This window comes from Gorilla gorilla, chromosome 12 (genome assembly GCF_029281585.2).
Source record: "Gorilla gorilla gorilla isolate KB3781 chromosome 12, NHGRI_mGorGor1-v2.1_pri, whole genome shotgun sequence".
Classification (NCBI taxonomy): Eukaryota; Metazoa; Chordata; class Mammalia; order Primates; family Hominidae; genus Gorilla; species Gorilla gorilla.
Genome location: NC_073236.2, coordinates 139,181,014 through 139,190,492, shown reverse-complemented (window position 1 = coordinate 139,190,492; position 9,479 = coordinate 139,181,014). Strand labels below are relative to the sequence as shown.

The window sequence follows — 9,479 nt, the reverse complement described above, 5'->3', positions numbered from 1 at the left end:
TGCTTTTTTTCCCAGTTTCGGATTGCATTTTTCTAAACTGCTGAGTTGTGAGAGTTCTTTCTATGTTAAAGTTCTGCTCCTTTTTTGTTCTTTGCAAATATATTTTCTCCCAGTCTGTATCCTGTCTTTTAATCCTCTTTATATGGGCTTTTGCAGAGCAAAATGTTTAATTTTGAGGAGATCCAGTTCATTAATTTCTTATCTTAGGAATCCTGCTTCTGGTGTCAGGTCTAAGAACTCTGCCAGGACCCAGATCCCAGAGATTCTCTCCTGTGTTGTTTTTAAAAGGCTGTATGGTTTTCAGATTTAAATTTAAGTCTTGATCCATTTACAGTTGATATATTAGGTGTGGGGTTTAGGTTGATCTTCTTTCTCTCCTTTTTCTTTTCTTTTCTTTTTTTTCTTCGCCTATAGATGTCCAATTGACCTATGTGTCCATCCTGCCACAAGTACTGCAGAATTTTGATTTCTGCTGCAGCAATATAATGTTTTGAAATTGGGTAGAGTGATTCCTTCCACTTTATTCTCGTTTGTTTTATACATTTCCTTTTAGCTTAGTGAGTGAGGCCTGGCTCTTGCTTTCTTTTGATGAATATCTGTTAACCTGTTCTGGGCCAGGAACTCTGTTTACAAAAGTAAACACCGTACTCTCATTGAATATGCAGCCTGTCAGAAGAGATAGAACAAAACAGAAAGTAACAATGAAGATAAAGTTTTTTAAAATTGGAATAAATCTTATGCAGAAGAAAAGAACTGGAGTGGGTGAGAACATGGGTCCTTTTGGATAGGGGCAGTCAGGTCTCTGCAAAGCCACATGTTTAACTCAGAAAAGCTGAGAAGCCACAGATACTCCAAAACACAGGGGTACAATGAGCTGGAAGCATGGACAAGCTCAGATCATGTGGGCGCTGGAGGAGGCAGTGAGGCCAGGGCGGGGCTGAGATAGGGAAGTGGAGGCAGGAGCCAGGCTTGACCTCAACCCAGCCACAGATAACAGAGGAAATTGGAGCTTTCTCTGGAGATTGCGTGGATGAATCATGAATTGATCTGTGCTTGAAAATCATTGCTGTTGCTTTGGGTTGCAGGGGCTAATCGTGGAAATAGGGAGGACAGAGAGAAAGAGAGTGTCGCAGTCCAGGGAGGAGATGGGTCTCCTGAGCTTGGTTTGGGGCAGTGGCACAGTAAGGATGTATTTGTGATGCATCTGGGAAGAAGAGTTAGGAGGGTCTGCTGCTGGAGTGGACAAGAATGCTTTAAAACAAAGTTAAAGGGAGCTATGGAGACTTTTAGATTATAGCTGATGGACGTGCCAGTCACTGGTGCTTTAAAACAAAGTTAAAGGGAGCTATGGGGACTTTCTGATTACAGCAGAGGGACCTGCGGGTCACTGGGATGTGAGCTCTGGCCTGGGGCACAGGCGTGGGTGGAGGGTGTGGCTAGGTCTGAATTTACTCAGGTTGAAATATCTGTGAGCCCTGAAACTCCAGAGGCTCAGTTCACAGTCACTGGTGTCATGGGTGTTAAAGTTGCTTCATCAGCACCGGTTCTACTTAAGTCCATGTTTTGTTTTGTTTTTAAATTCTGTAAAATCCTGAAAAAAGTATAATAAACAGCAGTGAATGCTTAAATAAGAGCCCATAGGGAGGAGATACGTGGCTCAATTTGGAGTTCATAAATGGTTCACGGAGGAAGGGAGGACGTTTGCACCTTGAGTGGGATTTGCTGGCTTGGAAGGTGCAACACATCACGGGTCGGGTGTTCAGGCCTCACCTGGGTGTGGTTCTGCCTCTGATGAGAACCGGCTTGGGGCGTGGGTGTCAGGGAGGCCCAGGACTTTGAATGGATCCCTCAAGAAGAACTATTTGATGCTGATGAACCACACAGTGACAGTTCTCAGGTCGTGTGAGTTTGTCAGTATGATTGTGGCTGATGCAGGATGGTTGGGAGTGGATGGAGAAGGAGACGCTTCCTTGTGGGTGGCAGCTCCCAGGGTTACTCTCCTGCCTTTCATCATGTTGGGTTCAGGTTGGCAATATTTTTGTGTTTTACTTACTTATTTGTCCAGTGAGTCTTTTCTGATGGGCTCTCAGATTTCATGGGTTCAGTTCACCTTTGGACTGTTCCCTGTTACATTGACCAAGAGCTGCCCATGATCCCATAAATCAACTGTGAATACTGGCTTTTGAATAAATGAGTAGGAGCAGAAAAGGTGTCTTAACCTCCCCCTGTTCACCAAGTACCGAGATAGAAATTGCTGAAGGCACTGAGAAGTTTCAGTTGCAGTTTAAAATAGGTGGGGAAATCTGTCTCTGTAAATAATGAAGAAATAATTTCCAGATCTAGTTTAGAATGGCATCATAATGGGGATATAACGTTAGAATGACAAGGCTAATCTCATGGTCTCAAGGAACGAAAACAGTTCTTTCGTGTGCATCTGTAACCATAAAGTGAAAGTCGTAACAAAAATGTAACCACTGATGTGTTCCAAGAGCCTCAACAGGACAGGTGCCAGCCTTGGTGTCAAGGGGATTCTCTGGAGAATTTTAACATCGTAATTTCTATATTGATGTGATCTGCTTCCAGTTATTACTTATATGTTTTCCAAAGACACTCAGCTGCCATCTAAGTTTAAAATTGTATGTGCTTTATTATAAGCTCTCATTTTTTAGGTTATGCCAAGAATAAGAACATGGGCATTGGCATTGCACATCCACATGGATTTAAGGATTGATTTGCCGCTTTATTAATCATAGATCTTTGAACAGTGACGTTTCTTCCGCATGCCTCAGTTTTCTATCCAATAAGCGGGGAGATATGGTACCTATCTCCTGAGGATGCTGGTGTGAAAAGCAAGACCCCGCAAACAGCACACAGTGATCAACGGTGACGGCTAGCTCTTGTTCTTAGGAACCAAAATGCTCTATGGGAATTAAAGAACATTCACCATTTTATTTGTACCTCACAATGATCTCATGGTAGAAACACTTCTGTCTTTAGGGCCAGAGAAGGCAGGGTCCAGGCTGCTCTCAGTCCTGTGGGGTCAACTCAGAGTGTGAGCTCAGACGGCCTGGGTCCAACTCCAGGGCTTGCTCCAGGAGCCCACACACCCCTGCTGGACAGAGTCTGTCCCCCAGCCCCTTCCCAGGTGTATATATCTCTGTGTGCATGTGTGCAGGGGTGTAGTGTATGTATGTGTGTGCATGTGTGTACGTGTGTGGGAGTGCTTGTGCATGTCTGTACATATGCATGCCTTTGTGCATGTCTGTATATGTGTGTGCCTGTGTATATATACCCGTGTGTGCAGGGGTGTAGGGATGGAGTGAATGTGTGTATGTGTGTGCATGTGTATTTACCTGTGTGTGCTTGTGTGCATGTCTGTATATGTGTGTGCATGTGTGCAGGGGTGTAGTGCACATGTTTATGTGTGTGCATATGTGTACATGTGTATGGAAGTGTTTATGCATGTCTGTGCCTTTGTGTGCATGTGTGTATGTGTGTGCATTGTATATATGCCCGTGTGTGCATGTGTGCAGTGGTGTAGTGCATTTGAGTGTATGTGTGTACGTGTGTGTTTGTGCATGTCTGTACCTGTGTGTGCATGTGTGTATATACCTGTGTGGGCATGTGTGTATATACCTGTGTGTACGTGTATATATATCTGTGTGTATGTGTGTGTATATACCTGTGTGTGCATGTGTGTATATACCTGTGTGGGCATGTGTGTATATACCTGTGTGTGTGTATATACCTGTGTGTGTGTATATACCTGTGTGTACGTGTGTATGTACCTGTGTGTGTGTATACCTGTGTGTGCGTGTGTGTATATACCTGTGTGTATATACCTGTGTGTGCGTGTGTGTATATACCTGTGTGTATATACCTGTGTGTGCGTGTGTGCAAGGGAATTGTGCGTGTGTGTATGTCTGTATATGTGTGTGCATGTGCGTGTGTTTTTTGTGGCCATCTGTAAGGTTTGTGGGCCAAGCCTGGGTGAAAGCCCGAGAGGGAGTGTGGTTTCCTCTTTGGGACTACGTCTTCAGGATGGCAGAGTCTGGCAAAGTCTGCCGTGGGTTCGTCTATATTTATTACGCGTAGGAAAGTACTCGTGCAAAGCGTCAAAGGGAGATGTCAGATAACTCAGAACCTTCACTCCTCACAAAGAACCCAAACTCTCCTTCAGCTGTATCCATTGCCTTTTTATTTTACGTTCGTAAGGATTCATCAACTTAACAACACAAAAAGACAATAAAAGATGATTCAACATTTGAAGGCATTTTGAATTTGTGTGCTATGGCATAGCTAAAAGGTAGTTTTAAGAGAGCATCCAAAGAGGCAGAAAGTGCTCCAGATTTATTTCGATGGAAAATAGAACACACTTGATTTGATTTCAAAATGTAGTTTTCTGTCCATAAAGATAGCTGGCACCAGAATGAGTTCTAGAAAGTGACTGTGAGGGGATCTGGTCAGAGGGTGAAGCGATTCGTAAAGGGGAGTGATGGCAAATGTGAGCTTTCTGTATCTGCAAGAGAAAGATGCGATTGGATTGTTTAATTTGCATGTGAATAGGGATGTAAATAGGTTTTTATAATGACAATCAACGGGGGCAGAGTCTTGTTAAATTGAAGTTCATTTCTTTGGACAATCAGGGACCTTCTGAGGAGACTTCTTCAGATCCCTTCCAAGCCTATAATTACATAATGTGAAAATAATGGCCGTTGATGGGAAAACCGTGGATTTAATGACAGGCAATTTTCTGTCTCTGTTGTCTTTTGCAAAGGCGATGATTTTCTCTTTCCTGGAGGAAGGAAGCGAGGGCCGGTCTTTGCATTGACTCAGGCCCTCTGAGGTGTGCAGGGGGCTCCTCACCATCCACAGCAGGAGAAACTACCACGGATGTAAAAGCCTGCTCCTCACAAAAATTACACCCTATTTTACAAGTGTATACTTAAAATGTCAGTTAACTGAACTCTGTGGGGAGCTTGGACAGATAAACAGAAGAATTTGACCCACACTTTCAGGCAGGGAAACAAGAGGCTTAATTTTCTTTTTTCTATGTCTGTTCAGTTTTAAAGAGAAATTATTTTTTCCTCAAACTGCTATGAAACCTAATTTGAAGGCATTTAAAAAAATTGTATCTGTTATTGGATTTGGTATACAATTCTGCTTACTCTATAAGAACATAAAGAAATCTAAAGAACCTAAAGAATTCTAGGCCGGGCGCAGTGGCTCACGCCTGTAATCCCAGCACTTTGGGAAGCCGAGGCAGGCGGATCACGAAGTCAGGAAATCGAGACCATCCCGGCTAACACGGTGAAACCCCGTCTCTACTAAAAAAAAACACACACAAAAAAAATTAGCGAGAAGTTGTGGCCGGCACCTGTATTCCCAGCTACTCGGGAGGCTGAGGCAGGAGAATGGCGTGAACCCGGGAGGCGGAGCTTGCTGAGATCACGCCACTGCACTCCAGCCTGGGCGACAGAGCGAGACTCTGTCTCAAAAAAAAAAAAAAAAAAAAAAGAACCTAAAGAACTCTAAAGAGAAAAGGACCGCCTTTGCAAAAGGCAGCACAGACATAAAATTGCCTGTCATTAAAGGCACGGATTTTCCATCAACGGCCATTATTTTCACATTATAGAGTCATAGCCTTGGAAGGTGTGTGAAGCAGTTTCCTCAGAAAGTTCCTGACTTCCCCTAGAAATGAACTTCTTCAACTTTGCAATTTATATTTGCATAAAAATTTCTACAGCCATTCAATTTGCAAAATATATGGATCTATCAACTGTAAAATAGTTCTTAAGTGTATTCTTTTTGGGTATTTGAATCTGTTGGATATACGGTTTTATGTCTCAGTACAAATCCATCATTCCAATATTAGTCTTCAGCTTTAATTATTCAACTGTGGAATTCTGATCACTGATTTCTCCGAGGAAGTTTTAAAAGTGAATAGTCCATCTTTAATTATATAATATTTCTTCCAAATAATAGAATTTATGTGACTAGAATCTCCCCATCAAGTTTTAGACTCGTACGATGACGCATTTTTACTCACAAGTTAATAGCACCGCCATTGGCAGGAAACATGGAGCCGCCGTCAGGCCTTGGCGTAGCTGGATGGCGGTGTCCCGGAGAAGTTGCAGGGATGTGGCTGAGCCCAGCTCCCAGCCACAGAGGTGGGTGTTGCTGAGCCCGGGGAGCCCCCAGACAGTGCAAGATGTTAGGGTGGTCGGGGGGCTAAAGCCACTCCCGTTGCCAACTGCGGCTCCAGGTCATGCCCCACCCCTCACTATGATGGGATAGGCTGGGGCCCTTCATGATGGACGGAACATACGTTTCCGGACCCCAAAATCACTCAGCAAAGGTAAGTCAAGCTGGAAACTGCGTCAGGCAAACCTGCTTCCCATTTTATTTCTAAATAAAATAGCTGCAAAGATTTAAAAAAAACCTACATACCTCTCACAATTTGCCCACTAGGAAATCCCTTGCGGAATGTCCCCCTCCCCTTGTGGAGTTGTCCGGACGGAACCAATGTTCCTCTTACACATATGGGTCGATGCCTCACGTCTCCCTAACGTGTAAAACTGAGCTGTGCCCGGCCACCTTGGGCACACGTCCTCAGGACCTCCCGAGGCTGTCACGGGCCTGTCCTTAACTTGGCAAAGTAACCTTTCCAAATTCGTTGAGACCTGTCTTCGATATTTTGGGTTCACAATAAGAATTTGGGGGACGGCTCCCAGGTCCTTGAGAAAAGCAGTCCTGGGCCCAGTGCGGAGGCCGGGAGGATTCACTTCCCTAAGGGGCAGAAAGCATTTACAGCCGGGGGTGCTCTGGGGTTGATGTCCTGAGAATAGGAGGTCTGGGGGGCCCAGGTCGGGTGACCCTGCTGGAGTTTGGTGGAGTTCCGGAGCCCTGGCCACCCAGGCTGGGGCCCAGGGAGCTTGTCCTGTGATGGTGAGAGTATGTCAGCTATGGTGTCTTTCACACAGGCGCCCCCACAGGCTGTGGTTAGGTGTTTTCTGAGCGCTCTGGGTTTTGGCTGTGGACTGGAATCACGGCACAGGGGGAGTCACGGCACAGGGGGAGTCACGGCACGGGGGGAGTCACGGCACGGGGGGAGTCACGGCACGGGGGGAATCACGGCACAGGAGGAGTCACGGCACGGGGGGAGTCACGGCACGGGGGGAGTCACGGCACAGGGGGAGTCACGGCACAGGGGGAGTCACGGCACAGGGGGAGTCACGGCACAGGGGGTCACGGCACAGGGGGAATCACGGCACAGGGGGTCACGACACAGGGGGAATCACGGCACAGGGGGTCACGGCACGGGGGAATCACGGCACAGGAGGAGTCACGGCACAGGGGGAATCACGGCACAGGGGGTCACGACACAGGGGGAATCACGGCACAGGGGGTCACGGCACGGGGGAATCACGGCACAGGAGGAGTCACGGCACAGGAGGAGTCACGGCTCAGAGGGAGTCACGGCTCAGGGGGAGTCACGGCACGGGGGGAGTCACGGCACGGGGGGAGTCACGGCACGGGGGGAGTCACGGCTCAGAGGGAGTCACGGCACAGGAGGAGTCACGGCACAGGGGGAGTCACGGCTCGGGGGGAGTCACGGCACAGGGGGTCACGGCACGGGGGGAGTCACGGCACGGGGGGAGTCACGGCACAGGGGGTCACGGCACAGTGGGAATCACGGCACAGGGGGAGTCACGGCACGGGGAGTCACGGCACAGGGGGTCACGGCACGGGGGAATCACGGCACAGGAGTCGCCGCGGCACAGGGGGAGTCGCGGCACAGGGGGAGTCGCGGCACAGGGGGAGTCGCGGCACAGGGGGAGTCGCGGCACAGGGGGAATCACGGCACAGGGGGTCACGGCACGGGGGAATCACGGCACAGGGGGAGTCGCGGCACAGGGGGAGTCGCGGCACAGGGGGAGTCGCGGCACAGGGGGAGTCGCGGCACAGGGGGAGTCACGGCACAGGGGGCACCAGGAGCTGCTCTGCAGGGACTCTCTGCTGCCCTTGGTCAGGGAAGGGGCTTGCGGGTACATGGAGGGAGGGCGCCAGGCGGGGCCACAGCCAACTGGGCATCCGGGACCTTCTGGTCTGCCTCATGCCTTGAGGCCAGTGGTGGGTTCCTCAGAGGCTCCCAGAGCTCCCACATGGGTGGTCCTTGGGAGCAAATCTCGGAGCCTCAGCCACCCCCTCACCCGCTTCTCCCACGCCCCCTGAACCCATATTCCTTCTACGAAAACCCCATGACTGTTGTGATGTTCACAGTGGCTTTGTTTACCCAGAAAACCCAGAGTGATGCAGACAGTACACAGAGGTAGCGAAATCAGTACACAGACTCATATTATTTGTGATTTATTGTTCCAACCCCTAAAATAACCTCAAAGACAATGGGGCAGGCAGATCATTGCCACCCCACACATGCCCTTCTCTGGATGGTTGGCAGCTGTGTTTGTGTGGGTTTGTGCAGAGGAGCTGAGGCTGCGGATGGAGGGAGTGGAGGTTGCTCCTCAACATGCTTGATGTAGGGGAGACCACACTGGGTTGTCCACATGGACCCAGTGCAGCCACAGGACCCTGCAGCCACACGGGGAGCGTAGGGGCGCTCAGGGGCTGCTGGAGCTGGAGGAGAGGCGGGAGCCCAGGATGGTGAACGCCTTGGGAAGCTGGAAACCCCGAGAAGCAGCTTCTGCCCAGAGCCCAGAAGGGAACGCAGCTTCACAGTGCTGGACTTTAGCCCCCAGGAGCTGCATCAGGCTTCCAACCTACTGAGCAGAAAGATGATAGATTTGTGTTGCTGCAAATCACAGTGTGTGGTGATTTGTCACAGCAACCATAGCAAACGAATGCAGATGGATGGTCTGCTGGTTTTAAATTTTCACTGTAGCGTGGCTATGGTTTGAATGTCTGTCCACTCCAAAGATCTCGTGGAAACTTAATCCCCAGCATGGCAGCATTCAGGGAGGACTTTAAGAGGCAACTGCATCCTGGAAGCTCATGAATGGATTCCTCCATCCATGTAAGGGAGGAGACCACCCCCCATATTGTCTTATGCCCAGTTTCTGCCTCCAAAGAAAGAAGTAAAAACTAAAAGGCAGAAATGAAATCCACACACAGACAGCCCGGCGCTGCGCCCTGGGCCTGGTTAAAGATCGACCCCTGACCTAATCGGTTATGTTATCTATAGATTCCAGACATTGTATGGAAAAGCATTGTGAAAATCCCTGTCCTGTTCTGTTCTGTTCTGATTACCAGTGCATGCAGCCCCCAGTCATGTACCCTCTCCTTGCTCAATTGATCATGACCCTCTCACGCGGCCTCCCTTAGTGTTGTAAGCCCCTAAAAGGGACAGGAATTGCTCACTCAGGGAGCTCGGTTGTTGGAGACGTGAGTCTTGCCAAAGCTCCCAGCCAAATAAAACCCTTCCTTCTTTAACTCGGTGTCTGAGGGGTTTTGTCTGTGGC

General features: G+C 48.7%; 1 long non-coding RNA gene across 1 annotated transcript; it reads right to left on the bottom strand.

The window, feature by feature from the left end:
- Positions 1 to 4,335: 4,335 nt before the first annotated feature.
- LOC134756730 (uncharacterized) lies at positions 4,336 to 6,272 on the bottom strand. Its single transcript, XR_010129834.1, has 2 exons — positions 6,050 to 6,272; positions 4,336 to 4,519 (listed from the first exon to the last, which is right to left on the bottom strand). It is a non-coding gene; the product is annotated as an uncharacterized lncRNA (long non-coding RNA).
- Positions 6,273 to 9,479: the final 3,207 nt, after the last annotated feature.